The sequence below is a fragment of the Lepidochelys olivacea genome, assembly GCF_965140295.1.
Source record: "Lepidochelys olivacea isolate rLepOli2 genome assembly, chromosome: 1".
NCBI lineage: Eukaryota > Metazoa > Chordata > Testudines > Cheloniidae > Lepidochelys > Lepidochelys olivacea.
In genome coordinates, this window is record NC_140411.1 from 75,993,172 (window position 1) to 76,009,762 (window position 16,591).

Here is a 16,591-nt window from a genome sequence, read left to right on the forward strand (position 1 = left end):
CAATATCTCTATAGAATATTAAACCCACATACTAATTTACCCAAACTTCTTCAACATCCTATTAAATGTAAATCAAACACACATTTCAGATGCTATAGGAGTTATAGCAAAGAAATTCACTTTTTAGATTAATGGCTATACCTTATACAGTAATTAACACCTCTTTCTCTTTGCAACCCCTATCAAGTTCCTTGCAACTATCAACTGTTGTAAGGCTTATTTGAGAAAACTTGAGACTGTGAAAATTCTTTTAAAATATATTCATGAGTACGGCTTGCATGGTAGGATGTTAATCAGGGGCACTGGATGTAAAACGATAATTAAAGACATTTAAGGTTACATTGGCTTTTTGATCTGACCTAAAAATATCTAGCTGTTTTTGTGTGCATGTTATTTTGGACCGTGCCCTTGCAAATGATTTTGACCTTCTTGAAAATAACCAAAAGACATCAGGAAATAAACTTTCACAAAAGAGGGTGAGAATTATCTCATGTTGGTCTATCACATTGGCATTAGCAGAGTTTAGATGTAAATTTACAAAACATGTATAATATTCTTTATGTCAGCTGCATGTTATGTATAATATAATGTCACTTATTATAGAGGGGCAATTAAAACTTTGGTGATTACCTCTTGACTGAATGTAGCTGCTAGGGAAATGCTGGGTTTCCCTGGGAGCATATATGGGGATGCTGTTTCCATACCCACCACACATGTGAAGGAATCAGGCAGCAACATGACAGTATAATTTTCTGTTCTACTTAGGCTCTTATAGCTGAGTCCAGGGGAAGACAGCTAGAGTACACAGTAGTTCTCCATGTTCCCATAGGGGCAAAGCATCTTTGTCCAAGATGTGTAGACAAAGCATTACATGTCCCCATCTCCTCTCAGGAACCTCCTAATGTCTAGACCTTTTATCAACAGCTATGTGCTCCCCATAGAGGATCCATTTCAACAAGGCACTTAAATGCATGTATGTTGTGAAAAAAGGGAAGAAAGAGAACCCGGGGAACTACAGACCGGTCAGCCTCACTTCGGTCCCCAGCAAAATCATGGAGCAGGTCCTCAAGGAATCCATTTTGAAGCACTTGGAGGAGAACAGTCAACATGGATTCACCAATGGCAAATCATGCCTGACGAACCTGATTGCCTTCTATGATGAGATAACTGGCTTTGTGGATATGGGGAAAGCAGTGGATGTGATATATCTTGACTTTAGCAAAGCTTTTGATGTGGTCTCCCACAGTATTCTTGCCAGCAAATTAAAAAAAAATGTGGATTTGATTAATGGACTATAAGGTGGATAAAAAGCTGACTAGATCACAGGTAGTGATCAACAGCTTGATGTCAAGTTGGCAGCCGGTATCAAGTGCAATGCCCCAGGGGTCAGTCCTGGGTCCGGTTTAATTCAACATCTTTATCTATAATCTAGATGATGGGATTAATTGCACCCTCAGCAAGTTCACAGATGACACTAAGATGGGGGAGAGGTAGATATGCTGGAGGGTATGGATAGGGTCCAGAGTGACCAAGACAAATTGGAGGATTGGGCCAAAAGAAATCTGATGATGTTCAACAAGGACAAGTGCAGAGTTCTGCACTTAGGAAGGAAGAATCCCATGTACCGCTACAGGCTGGGGACCGACTGGCTAAGCAGCAGTTCTGCAGAAAAGGATTTAGGGATTAAAGTGGATGAGAAGCTGGATATGAGTCAGCAGTGTGCCCTCATTGCTAAGATGGCCAACGGCATATTGGGCTGTATTAGTAGTAGCATTGTCAGCAAATCGAGGGAAGTGATTATTCCCCGGCACTGGTGAGGCCACACATGGAGTATCGCATCCAATTTTGGTCCTCCAACTACAGAAGGAATGTGGACAAATAGGAGAGAGTCCAGCTGAGGGCAACAAAAATGATTAGGGGATTGGGGCACATGGCTTACAAAGAGAGGCTGAGGGAACTGGGGTTATTTAGTCTGCAGAAGAGAAGAGTGAGGGGGGATTTGATAGCAGTCTAGTTAATGCTGTTTCTCGCGACTGGGCACAGTTAAGAGGTCAGGCTAAGAGAGGATGATGGCATTGCTTTCTAAACACCCTATAAACTACAAAGAAGGTTAGCAAAAGCAGATGTAATGTTCCTTATTCTTTGTAGCACAATATTTAGGAGAATAAATATGACTAATTTCTTGTTCTTATTGCAGATTTTATTTGTCAAGTGGAATGGAGATTATTTGTCAAGTGGGCTTTTGCCTATAAAAAGAGCAAAAAAGTCAGAGGAAGATGAGCTCTGAGGAAATTTAAAGAGGGTGAGTTTGCTAGTTTTCAGTGATTGTTTTTTTTTACTATCCCTCAAATCCTTTTCACAACCCCTTTAATTTTTGTTTGTGTTCTCTTAAGTGGAACCACAAGTGAGATAGATACAAGTGGGGATATTTGAACATTGGAATGTAATGGATATGGGGCAGATTTTATAGTCTGAGATTGGGCTCTGTATTGAAAAGGTCAAAATACCTTTTAAATGATATAGAAGTAAGAGGCCTTTTCTGCACTTGGAAATAGCCGTGATTTCAGCCACTAGTGGAGCTGAATTGGTACAAACCTCTAACCAGAGGAGAAAAGCTGCAATTTGCAGTAGTGAGGCTTATCTCTGCTTGAAACCAGGGTAACCTGTTCTGGTGGAAATTTCAGCTTTTCTTGTTTAACTGGGGGTTTGCACTGATGCATTTATACCAATAGCTGAAACTTAAGGCTAATTTCAAGTGTAGACAAGGCCACTAAACTGTTTTGCATTAGTTAACAATATACAAACATATACCTAGTTAAATGAATCAGTTATCATAAAACCAAATAAAACAGAGACAACATTAGTGCTTAAATAAAAATAATATGGTGAAAAAATATGATAGCTGTTTACTTATAATATCTAACTAGTAAATTTTTCACAGAGACAAAACATGTAAGGCAAAATTCTCTTCTGGTGATAAAACACTTCTGTGCATTTTGATTCCAGATTGAGTCAGAATATTTTCCGTTCCATGCTGTCTGATTTTGAAATTGAGTGTGAATATACAGCTGTGGCTGAGGTTTCTGTATCTGTACATTATCTAAACTTGGATAGTATTTAATGCTTACACACTTTATTCCCACTTTTGCATCTCTAACTCACCACTTAAATGCTGGCTCCTGTCCTATTTTACTCCCGTGTAACCACAAAGATGTCAATAGGACAGAGACAGCTGAGAGCAGAACTTGGTCCTTTCTTCTTTTGTTATGTTTGAAATAATGAGTGCAAAGGCAAATTAGCAAAGCAACGGTTTTATTAAGAATCTCAGTCTAATGACACGAGCTGAGAGCTGCAGTATTTTCTAAAATAGGCCAGTGCAGAATAAGTTTATTTTTGTACATTAGTTCAGTTATTTTTACCTCTTCGTCAATCCAAAATCATGGACACATTTACAAAATATTAATAAGAAAGTCATGCAACGTATTTGGATCAGTACTCCTAAGCGAAACAGTCTTCTGCCCTCTGCCACTCTTCTCTGCTCCATTTCCTTCCCACCACACCTCCCCATCCACTCCTCAGAGAAACTTTGCAGTATAAGTTGAAGCTCCCCATCTATGACAGTTCTGCATCAAAAAGGGAAGAAGAGGGCCAATCCAGCCTGAAGATTAATCTCCCCAACCCCACAAACATGATGGCTGGGGAAGCAGCTCCCCAACAGAAGTCTGACTAGGCAAATAATAATAACAATAATAATAATAATAATATAATATCTTCCTCATACAGCAACAGAGGAATCACAGAGTTGTCTGAAACTGCTAGATAATATTTTTGTTATCAAAACTGTTTCAAAGCCAATCTAGTCTATTCATCAAGGGTTGGAGAGTAAATTATCTCTAGTACAGACCTATTTAGCTCTCACTAGCACCCACAGAAGGAAGACTTGCTATTGTAGAGTTGTGGAGCGCCTTAGCATTTCCTCCCCCTTGAATGACAGCTTTTCACTCATACTTGTGTAACTAGGGTGCAGGATTTTTTCAGTTTTCCATTCAAGAGCATACAACCATTATGGGCTTGATCTGCAGGAGGATAAGCACACTGGTCCTGATTCAGAAGCATACATAAGGAAGTACTTCTATATCAGCAACTGAGTAGTCCCATTGACTTTAATGGAGCTTCATAAGGGCACAGCAGTATACCCCTGCACAGTCAACTGCAGGACTGAACCTTACATGTGATGATCTTTCACGCCATGTTTAATCTTATTGCAGATGCTTTACAGCTCCACCTCCCCAACAAGCAGGGTTAATAATGCAAGTGCTGACACTTAGCAGCATGCATGAAGATGCTTCAGAACTTTGAATATTGCAAGGTTCCTTACCAATGTGGTGTTCTTTATGAGGAGAATAATTATCACTGTACAGTAGACAGGAAAAACCACACTTGGAAATCAAAAATGCAAATTGCTGGAATTTGTTTATTGAAATGTGATTAAAAATACAGTATATAAAAGTCTGCATTTTGGGACTCTGAGGTGGGAATAATTATTCTTATTTGTGAATATTTCTCTTGCGTAAACAAATGTGTGTTGGTTTCTAATGTTATTTTTCCAAAAAGAAAATGGAACATGATTGCTAGAGAGGAGCAGAGCTGTGCTGGCAGGAACGTTGTGGGCTATGCAAAAGCAGCCCACAAAACAGAGCCTGATCCTGACTCATGCTAAGTTCCCTCAGTTGCCACTGAAATTAATATGAGGTACACCTGCTCAGCATGTCTTGCACTATGTGCTCAGCACTTCACAGGTTTGCTCCTACATGAGCTTTCTCCCTTTGAAGTCAGAGACAGAACTCCCATTGACTGCAGTGGTGAAAGAATCAGGGAGTTAGTGGGAAATACTTGGACACAAGCAGAGTTGCCAGCTCTCATGACTCCATGCTCACAAGATGAGCATCTTCTTTCATTCTTTTAAAAAAAAAAAAAAAAGGCAATGTTAGGTGCAGGATGTATTTCATTATTTATTTCTCTGTAGGAGGAAGGTACTCTACAACTTACTGTAAAAAGGTTACAGGTTTATGAAATGAAATTGTTTTTATTGTGGCACTTTCTGCCGCTGTAAGTGCCACTGTCCAAAGGGTCTGAAGGTATTTAAAATACACTGAATGCAAATCATTTCTGCATTAAATGTAATTTAAAGTATATAATGGTATAACTGAAATAGATATAATGCTCTTTAATTTCAGAATAGCAGTTGTCGAGGGTTGGCAATATGGTTGCCATATTTATTTGTAATGCATTTAATTAATGTTGCTAAAACCAGCTAGAACAAACCAGACTTGAACAAACCAAATGCAAGCAACAGTTGTGTAAACTGAAGGAATCAACTTTACTAATAAGAAAAATGGAAACACAATACATAGATAATGGGGAACAAAATCTGTATCACATACAGATTCGCTGTTCCCATGACATTCGGTGTAAGTGTCAGATACATACAATATGAGAGGGCAGATTTTGGTTTGATCTATAGAATAATACTGTGTTCAGAAGGTTCTGGGTATTCCAATTATCAGCAAAATAAATAGAACTTAAAGCTCACAAATGAAATGCCAAATTTAGTTTTTTGAGGAAATGCAGAAAACTGAAAAAACTCAGTCCTTGCCCCATTTTCCTCCCCATATCAGTAAATTATTATAATGATGTTTGTACCAATGGCAAATAGATTATCATCATACTTTTATGTTCTCCCTTCCAAAACCCTGGACACATAGGTGGCATACCCTGGAAACCTTATTTTAAAATATTTCCAAATACTTGTACAATATACAATTGTATATACCCACGTCTCTCCATATTCTGTAATGGAATAATGCTAAATTCAGAACTGGAAAAAAATACTACCAGCCTGGAGCATGTAAACAGAGAACAAAAATGTGCACTTACGTAGCACCTTTCATCCTAGGGTCACAAATCAGTAATCACTCAGTTAAGCCTCACAGCAAGCCTGAGAAACATGTAGTTACCATAAGGATTATTATCTCAACTTTACAAATTGGTGAACTGAGCCACAGAGAGGCTGAGAATTACCCAAGGTCAAACAGCAAATTAGCCAGCGTCAGGACAAAAGAACCACAGAGGGATGACTCCTAAGGTCCAGCTCTAATCACTAGGCCACTTTGCCTGCAGGTATTATAAATCTTGAACACTGCATTCTGCAACATCACATAACCAGCTACAGTATACTGATTCTAAATGATGGCTATCAATGCTCTCTGTTTCCCTTTTGTCTGGAGTTTTTAGCTCAGCTACTGGCTGGGTTAAACAAGTGTTTGTTTGGGTGTCTTTTAGCAGACTGTACCTTCTTTACCTCCATATCTTATATAAAGTGTGTGCTTGGAAAAAAAAAATTGGTGGGGACAATATGGCATAAAGAAGTTATTTTCACTCACAGCATGCATGAATTTTCTCTGCATCCCTGAATTTGGTGGGTTTTTCCACCTCTCTTCCCCTGGGTGACTCCAGTTTTCCCTCTGGAGCTCAGCCACGAAAGAGGCATGTGAATTTTCTGGTTAGTGCTCAGCTTTTGCTGACAGATTATCATGCATATTGTTCTGTGCCTTTGCCCTCTCTTTCCCTATAAGGGGCACTGCTTCACATCACTTCTCTTGGCCAGAAGCACAGGGTGCTGCTCTGGTGTTGGCCTGGAGGACCCTACAGTGTTGGGAGTATAGCACTAAAGATAGCAGCAGCAACAGGACTAGCTGGAAAAGACCCACAAAACTAAAGAAGCTGGGCAATGGGGCTGGCTGACTTGGGAGCTAGGAAGAAAATCAAGTAAGTGGAGCCTTTCTGGATGGGGCAGTTAAGAATCATGTTGGTTGGCTGGGTAAACCTAACAGGGGGGATATCTGTCTGGGGATAGGAAGTTTGTTTCAGGGAGCATGGCTGAGAGGAAGGGATTAAAAAAAGGGGGGAAGAGGAGGAGGAAAAGAGATGGGAGGGAAAGATCAGGAGTCAAAAGGGCAGGAGGGAATAAGGTTGGAGAAATGACTGTCAGAGAAGGAAAGAGAGCAGACACAAGGTATTAAACAGAAAAGGAAAGAAAGTCAATCGGAAAAGATCAAATTAAAATAGCTAACATAATATATAGAAAACTAGAGAAAAGCAGAGAGCAATATAGGAGGAGAAAAAATAGAAAAGAAGAAAGGATTATAGTGTTAGGCAAAAATAAAAGGACAGATAAGCGAGAACAAAAATCAGAGTCCTTGTGTTTGCAAAATGAGGCCCTTTTCACAAGAACTGAAATGTTTTTCTCACGTTTTAGACATTTTTCCACATTTTGTCACACCTGGGCTGTTTGCATGTTTAGAGATATGCTTATCATTTGATACACTAAGTGAAAATTAGTGAAAGAAAGAGCTACAGACAAGTTGGCCTTGGCATCGTCTTTTTTTTGTTTTAACTGATAAAACACAAATTATATTTTAATATATTTGAAATGTGTATAAAATAAAACAGAATAATAGAAAATATACATGCCGAAAGCAAGAAATCCTAAATATAATGTCACTTTCTAGAAAGTTTTAGTCAAAGAATCACTTTAGTGCCTATTTAATAATAATACTGTCCTTTACACAATTTGCCCATGAGGTAACCCCTGCTTCCACCAACAGTAAATTAAAACCCAGATTGGGAAAAGAGTAATAAATATTTTATGGAGCATCAGTAACCACCCTGTAGTTAAGGTTGAAGTTAACTTCCTCTTATAAACCCTTATCTCTCTTTTAATGGTGTTGTGTGGTTTTTTTTTTTTTTTGGTTAGCTTTTTTTTTAAATTTGTTCAGCTTACTAGATAGCTATGTACTGATTTGTGCATAGATGTTTCAATAATTTGACTGGGATGTCTAAGTGAAGGTGAAGCTGAAAGGACATTCATTGTTTTGATACTGTCGGTGAATTTTTGATGCCTCATGGGTGCTGCAAGGAGAAGAATTATTTTCCTGCACAGAATCTGTGAGCTATTCCACTAGTCCAGCAGCCACTTTAGAGTAAACTGATAAAAGGACATACTTTTAAACTCAGATAATAATTATACGGTGGAACTCACTGCCACAGGACTTATTAAGACCAAGAATTTAATACAAGTCAAAGAGGGATTAGACCCTTATGTGGATAACAAGACTATCCAAAGTTATAACAGTTATTGAAACAAAGCATTATGGAAAGTCTAAAAACCTGAAGCCCAACCATTCTAGCTCTTAGGGATTAGGATGAGACATTAATAAGGGACTGACTATCCCAGAGCTATCTACTGTGAGTTTCTTGTCACTGAAACATCTGGCTCTGGTCACTGTTAGAGACAGGATACTGGAGTAGATGCACAAAGGATTGGATCCAGTATGACAATTCCTGTATTTGTATTTTCCTATAAGTAGGATAGGTGAGAGAGGGCTGGCAACATTATAGTGAAATCAACACTACTCTCTACTCAGTTTCATTGCTTCACAATAGCATTGTGAACAGCCTTTATGAACCTTACTATCTTATTATTTACACTCTGCTGCTGCTCCAGAATCTAATTCTGTCAGAGAAATAGAGTTGTAAAGGACAGGAGGGAGTCCTGCCTTCTCTCACTGAACTCCACCTTACTAGTTCTATTAGACAAAAGCAGGGGATGGAGGTTTTTTTTTATAAGGTTCTGCAACTTCAGCAGAGTGAAACTATTCAGACTTGTGTCAGTTTCACTCTATAGGGGTAGGGACATAATTTGGGTATGGTGCAAGGAGGGGCCAGGTGGATGGGAGAATACAAATTTCACACATTTACTAGCCATGCTTGATTTGACAGCCAAATTCCCAGAACGGGATCCAGATTAGAATCCCAGGACCATTGTCTGAAAAAATTCTGCTCTCTGAGGGTGACAAGGTGGGAGTGTCTTAGAAAACTAATGCACAGGCAACCAGCTACTAGTTGTGGTGAGGGTTTCTTTCATATTGTCCTCTAGCAAGAAGATTTAGCCTTGTAATCTGTAGAGATATAGTTGTAGAGGATTATAATTTAGAGATGCTCTCTCATAAGGGACAAATATTATGAACATAGGAATTTGGAGACTGTCCTGAAGGCCAGGATGGAGAACATCACATGGCTATGTTCAGCAGCTCACTACAGAAGCTTTCCAGTTTGTTTTGTACAAGTTTTATTCCTTTCTCATTCACTGATTTGTTATTTAATGAACCCCAGGATCATTATATAACCAACAGATATCTGATACATAAATACTGAGCTATTTTGCATCTCTCACAGTAATTTGCTTTGTTCTAGAACAAAAGACTTTTGCAAATAAGCACAGTAAAGGCATAATAAGCTTTTTTACAAATAAGCAGGGGTGGGTGTAAGGGGGGAAGCAGGAGTACAGTCCCCCCAGTAATCATTTTCAACACCATCCACAGCTTCTGCCCTGGCCCCCTTCCCGGAATTCCCTCCCCCAAACCCCTCTTCCCCACTTTCTGCCAGGGTGGAAGCTGGGCTAAGCGCAGGTGGAGACATGCCTGGGAAAAGCATTGCGGCAAGCACTCCCGCTGAGCCTCAATTGATGGCATCCAAAGCAGGGAAGCTGGGCTGGAAGTGGAGTTCTGCAAAAGGGAACCTGGGAAGCAAGCTGAGCCCCCTTCCTCACTCACAGCCTCCAGTCAGTGTTTGGACCCCGGGACAATGGTGGGGAGGCAATGGGGCCCTGGGGGGATAGGTACAGAACCCAGGGAGGCAGCGGAACCAGTGGGGGAGAGGGAGGCAGCAGGACCCTGGGGCATTGGGGGTCCATGTTTAAAGTGCCCCCCAAAAAGTAGTCACATTTAAATTCCTGCTCATGCCTCTGCTCATAAGCCATAGAATCACAATAAGAACATAAGAGCTCCATACCCATTTCTTGCTTTGTGTTAGGAGAAGCATTTCTGGGTGAGACAAATGTAGAAAAATTTCTGCTTAATTTTCCTCTGGTGTTTGCTCAGTGAAAGCCTGAAGGTGTTGAAGGAGATTTGGGCTACAGCATGTGAATTAGACCCCTGCTTTTGGCTGGGGTGTAGTAGGATGAATGCCATCCTCCTCTGTCACATAAGGTAATCAAAGCTGGTTTTAGGAATGTGGAAGGCCCAATGCGGACTTTTTAAATATTGATTTATTTAATGACTAGCCCCATCTTCTCAAATCTTCTTTTTATCCTCTACGGTTTCCTTCAATCTCCCATCTCATCACAAACCACTGGGGCCCCTCCTCCCTATTTCTTTTGGCTATGATTGTGTACAGACACAATGATTATATATCTGTTTGTACAGAGGTAAGACAACCTCAAGGTTTTGAAATAAAATTGACAATATCTTGTATGTTTGGGCTCTATTTGCTGTTGTTGACAACATACTTTAGTTCAAGTTTAAAATAAACTCATTCCCCAGATGAAAGGGTGTTATCTTTCTATCTATCTATCTATTGATATGGTTATAGATATAGATATATATAAACCTAATAAAGTCAAACACTCAAGAACTCACTAGGAGCTTCTGCACACCCCAATGCAGATGGATAACTTCACTTGGCATCCACTGATTTATCGTGTGAAGTCCTAAGAATGGGTAACAGGGGACGAGCAGTGCCATAAGAAGCAGAAAGGGATAGGTTTTTAGGGCAGGAGAACAAAACAGGCAGGCTTGTGGATGCCAGAGCTCCTAAGTCATACTTCACTAGTGTCAAGGTTCCCTCCCCACTCTGAACGCTAGGGTACAGATGTGGGGACCTGCATGAAAAACCTCCTAAGCTTATCTTTACCAGCTTAGGTCAAAACTTCCCCAAGGTACAAAATATTCCACCCGTCGTCCTTGGATTGGCCGCTACCACCACCAAACAAATACAGGTTACTGGGGAAGAGCGGTTTGGAAACGTCTTTCCCCCCAAAAAATACTTCCCAAAACCTTGCACCCCACTTCCTGGACAAGGTTTGGTAAAAAGCCTCACCAATTTGCCTAGGTGACTACAGACCCAGACCCTTGGATCTTAAGAACAATGAACAATCCTCCCAACACTTGCACCCCCCTTTCCTGGGAAATGTTGGATAAAAAGCCTCACCAATTTGCATAGGTGACCACAGACCCAAACCCTTGGATCTGAGAACAGTGAAAAAGCATTCAGTTTTCTTACAAGAAGACTTTTAATAAAAATAGAAGTAAACAGAAATAAAGAAATCCCCCCTGTAAAATCAGGATGGTAGATACCTTACAGGGTAATTAGATTCAAAACATAGAGAACCCCTCTAGGCAAAACCTTAATTTACAAAAAAGATACACAGACAGAAATAGTTATTCTATTCAGCAAAATTCTTTTCTCAGCCTTTTAAAGAAATCGTAATCTAACACATACCTAGCTAGATTACTTACTAAGGGTATGTCTACACTATGAAATTAGGTCGAATTTATAGAAGTCGGTTTTTTAGAAATCGGTTTTATATATTCAAGTGTGTGTGTCCCCACAGAAAATGCTCTAAGTGCATTAAGTGCATTAACTCGGAGGAGCGCTTCCACAGTACCGAGGCAAGCGTCGACTTCCGGAGCGTTGCACTGTGGGTAGCTATCCCACAGTTCCCGCAGTCTCCGCTGCCCATTGGAATTCTGGGTTGAGATCCCAATGCCTGATGGGGCTAAAACATTGTCGCGGGTGGTTCTGGGTACATATCGTCAGGCCCCCGTTCCCTCCCTCCCCCCGTGAAAGCAAGGGCAGACAATCATTTCGCGCCTTTGTTCCTGAGTTACCTGTGCAGACGCCATACCACGGCAAGCATGGAGCCCGCTCAGGTAACCGTCACCCTATGTCTCCTGGGTGCTGGCAGACGCGGTACGGCATTGCTACACAGTAGCAGCAACCCCTTGCCTTGTGGCAGCAGACGGTACAGTACAACTGGTAGCCGTCATCGTCATATCTGAGGTGCTCCTGGTCGCCTCTGTGAGGTCGATCAGGAGCGCCTGGGCAGACATGGGCACAGGGACTAAATTTGGAGTGACTTGAGCAGGTCATTCTCTTTAGTCCTGTAGTCAGTCCTATTGAACCGTCTTATGGTGAGCGAGCAGGCGATACGGACTGCTAGCAGTCGTACTGTACCATCTTCTGCCGAGCAGCCATGAGATGTGGATGGCATGCAGTCCTTCTGCACCGTCTGCTGCCAGCCAAAGATGTAAAAGATAGATGGAGTGGATCAAAACAAGAAATAGACCAGATTTGTTTTGTACTCATTTGCTTCCCCCCCTCCCCTGTCTAGGGGACTCATTCTTCTAGATCACACTGCAGTCACTTACAGAGAAGGTGCAGCGAGGTAAATCTAGCCATGTATCAATCAGAGGCCAGGCTAACCTTCTTGTTCCAATAAGGACAATAACTTAGGTGCACCATTTCTTATTGGAACCCTCCGTGAAGTCCTGCTTGAAATACTCCTTGATGTAAAGCCACCCCCTTTGTTGATTTTAGCTCCCTGAAGCCAACCCTGTAAGCGCCCCTCCCAGTGTCAGAGCAATGGCAAACAATTGGGCATCTGAGAGTGCTGTCCAGAGCAGTCACAATGGAGCACTCTGATGGGGCTAAAACATTGTCGCGGGTGGTTCTGGGTACGTGTCGTCAGGCCCCCGTTCCCTCCCTCCCTCTGTGAAAGCAAGGGCAGACAATCATTTTGCGCCTTTTTTCATGAGTTACCTGTGCAGACGCCATACCACGGCAAGCATGGAGCCAGCTCAGGTAACCGTCACCCTATGTCTCCTGGGTGCTGGCAGACGCGGTACGGCTTTGCTGCACAGTAGCAGCAACCCATTGCCTTCTGGCAGCAGACGGTGCAATACGATTGGTAGTCGTCCTCGTCGTGTCCGAGGTGCTCCTGGCCACGTCGGCTGGGAGCGCCTGGGCAGACATGGGCGCAGGTACTAAATTTGGAGTGACTTGACCAGGTCATTCCCTTTAGTCCTGCAGTCCTATTGAACCGTCTTATGGTGAGCGGGCAGGCGATACAGACTGCTAGCAGTCGTACTGTACCATCTTCTGCCAGGCAGGCAAGAGATGAGGATTGCTAGCAGTCGTATTGTACCATCTTATGCCAGGCAGGCAAGAGATGAAGATGGCTAGCAGTCGTACTGTACCATCTTCTGCCGAGCAGTCATGAGATGTGGATGGCATGCAGTCCTTCTGCACCGTCTGCTGCCAGCCAAAGATGTAAAAGATAGATGGAGTGGGTCAGAACAAGAAATAGACCAGATTTGTTTTGTACTCATTTGCCTCCTCCCCTGTCTAGATCACACTGCACTCACTCACAGAGAAGGTGCAGCGAGGTAAATCTAGCCATGTATCAATCAGAGGCCAGGCTAACCTCCTTGTTCCAATAACAACGATAACTTAGGTGCACCATTTCTTATTGGAACCCTCCGTGCAGTCCTGCCTGAAATACTCCTTGATGTACAGGCACACCCTTTGTTGATTTTAGCTCCCTGAAACCAACCCTGTAAGCCGTGTCGTCAGTCGCCCCTCCCTCCGTCAGAGCAACGGCAGACAATCGTTCCGCGCCTTTTTTCTGTGCGGACGCCATACCAAGGCAAGCATGGAGGCCGCTCAGCTCACTTTGGCAATTAGGAGCACATTAACCACCACACGCATTATCCAGCAGTATATGCAGCACCAGAACATGGCAACGCGATACCGGGCGAGGAGGCGACGTCAGCGCGGTCCCGTGAGTGATCAGGACATGGACACAGATTTCTCTGAAAGCATGGGCCCTGACAATGCATGCATCATGGTGCTAATGGGGCAGGTTCATGCTGTGGAATGCCGATTCTGGGCTCGGGAAACAAGCACAGACTGGTGGGACCGCATAGTGTTGCAGGTCTGGGACGATTCCCAGTGGCTGCGAAACTTTCGCATGCGTAGGGGCACTTTCATGGAACTTTGTGACTTGCTTTCCCCTGCCCTGAAGCGCATGAATACCAAGATGAGAGCAGCCCTCACAGTTGAGAAGCGAGTGGCGATAGCCCTGTGGAAGCTTGCAACGCCAGACAGCTACCGGTCAGTTGGGAATCAATTTGGAGTGGGCAAATCTACTGTGGGGGCTGCTGTGATGCAAGTAGCTCACGCAATCAAAGATCTGCTGATATCAAGGGTAGTGACCCTGGGAAATGTGCAGGTCATAGTGGATGGCTTTGCTGCAATGGGATTCCCTAACTGTGGTGGGGCTATAGACGGAACCCATATCCCTATCTTGGCACCGGAGCACCAAGCCGCCGAGTACATAAACCGCAAGGGGTACTTTTCGATAGTGCTGCAAGCTCTGGTGGATCACAAGGGACGTTTCACCAACATCAACGTGGGATGGCCGGGAAAGGTGCATGATGCTCGCATCTTCAGGAACTCTGGTCTGTTTCAAAAGCTGCAGGAAGGGACTTTATTCCCAGACCAGAAAATAACTGTTGGGGATGTTGAAATGCCTATATGTATCCTTGGGGACCCAGCCTACCCCTAAATGCCATGGCTCATGAAGCCGTACACAGGCAGCCTGGACAGTAGTCAGGAGCTGTTCAACTACAGGCTGAGCAAGTGCAGAATGGTGGTAGAATGTGCATTTGGATGTTTAAAGGCGCGCTGGCGCAGTTTACTGACTCGCTTAGACCTCAGCAAAACCAATATTCCCACTGTTATTACTGCTTGCTGAGTGCTCCACAATATCTGTGAGAATAAGGGGGAGACGTTTATGGCGGGGTGGGAGGTTGAGGCAAATCGCCTAGCTGCTGGTTACGCGCAGCCAGACACCAGGGCGGTTAGAAGAGCACAGGAGGGCGCGGTACGCATCAGAGAAGCTTTGAAAACCAGTTTCATGACTGGCCAGGCTACGGTGTGAAAGTTCTGTTTGTTTCTCCTTGATGAAACCCCCCGCCCCTTGGTTCGCTCTACTCCCTGTAAGCTAACCACCCTCCCCTCCTCCCTTTAATCATTGCTTGCAGAGGCAATAAAGTCATTGCTGCTTCACAGTCATGCATTCGTTATTCATTCATCACACAAATAGGGAGATGACTACCAAGGTAGCCCAGGAGGGGTGGTGGAGGAGGGAAGGAAAATGCCACACAGCACTTTAAGCACAGCACTTTAAAAGTTTACAATTTTAAAATTTATTGAATGACAGCCTTCTTTTTTTTGGGCAATCCTCTGTGGTGGAGTGGCTGGTTGGCCGGAGGCCCCCCCGCCGCGTTCTTGGGCGTCTGGGTGTGGAGGCTATGGAACTTGGGGAGGAGGGCGGTTGGTTACAGAGGGGCAGCAGTGGCAGTCTGTGCTCCAGCTGCCTTTGCTGCAGCTCAACCATACACTGGAGCATACTGGTTTGGTCCTGCAGCAGCCTCAGCATTGAATCCTGCCTCCTCTCATCACGCTGCCGCCACATTTGAGCTTCAGCCCTGTCTTCAGCCCGCCACTTACTCTCTTCAGCCCGCCACTTACTCTCTTCAGCCCTCCACCTCTCCTCCCAGTCATTTTTTGCTTTCCTGCACTCTGACATTATTTACCTCCACGCATTCGTCTGTGCTCTGTCAGTGTGGGAGGACAGCATGAGCTCGGAGAACATTTCATCGCGAGTGCGGTTTTTTTTTCTTTCTAAGCTTCACTAGCCTCTGGGAAGGAGAAGATCCTGTGATCATTGAAACACATGCAGCTGGTGGAGAAAAAAAGGGACAGCGGTATTTAAAAAGACACATTTTATAAAACGGTCGCTACACTCTTTCAGGGTAAACCTTGCTGTTAACATTACATACATAGCACATGTGCTTTCGTTACAAGGTCGCATTTTGCCTCCTCCCACCGCGTGACTACCCCCTCAACCTTCCCCCCTCCCTGTGGCTAACAGCGGGGAACATTTCTGTTTAGCCACAGGCAAACAGCCCAGCAGGAATGGGCTCCTCTGAGTGTCCCCTGAAGAAAAGCACTCTATTTCAACCAGGTGACCATGAATTATATCTCACTCTCCTGAGGATAACACAGAGAGATAAAGAACTGATGTTGTTTGAACGCCAGCAAACATACACTGCAATGCTTTGTTGTACAATGATTTCTGAGTACGTGTTACTGGCTTGGAGTGGTAAAGTGTCCTACCATGAAGGACGAAATAAGGCTGCCCTCCCCAGAAACCTTTTGCAAAGGCTTTAGGACTACATCTAGGAGAACCGCAAATGCCAGGGCAAAGTAATCCTTTCACATGCTTGCTTTTAAACCATGTATAGCATTTTAAAAGGTACACTCACCAGAGGTCCCTTCTCCGCCTGCTGGGTCCAGGAGGCAGCCTTGGGTGGGTTCGGGGGGTACTGGCTCCAGGTCTAGGGTGAGAAACAGTTCCTGGCTGTCGGGAAAACCGGTTTCTCCGCTTGCTTGCTGTGAGCTATCTACAACCTCCTCCTCATCATCATCTTCTTCGTCCCCAAAACCTACTTCCGTATTGCCTCCATCTCCATTGAAGGAGTCAAACAACATGGCTGGGGTAGTGGTGGCTGAACCCCCTAAAATGGCATGCAGCTCATCATAGAAGCGGCATGTTTGGGGCTCT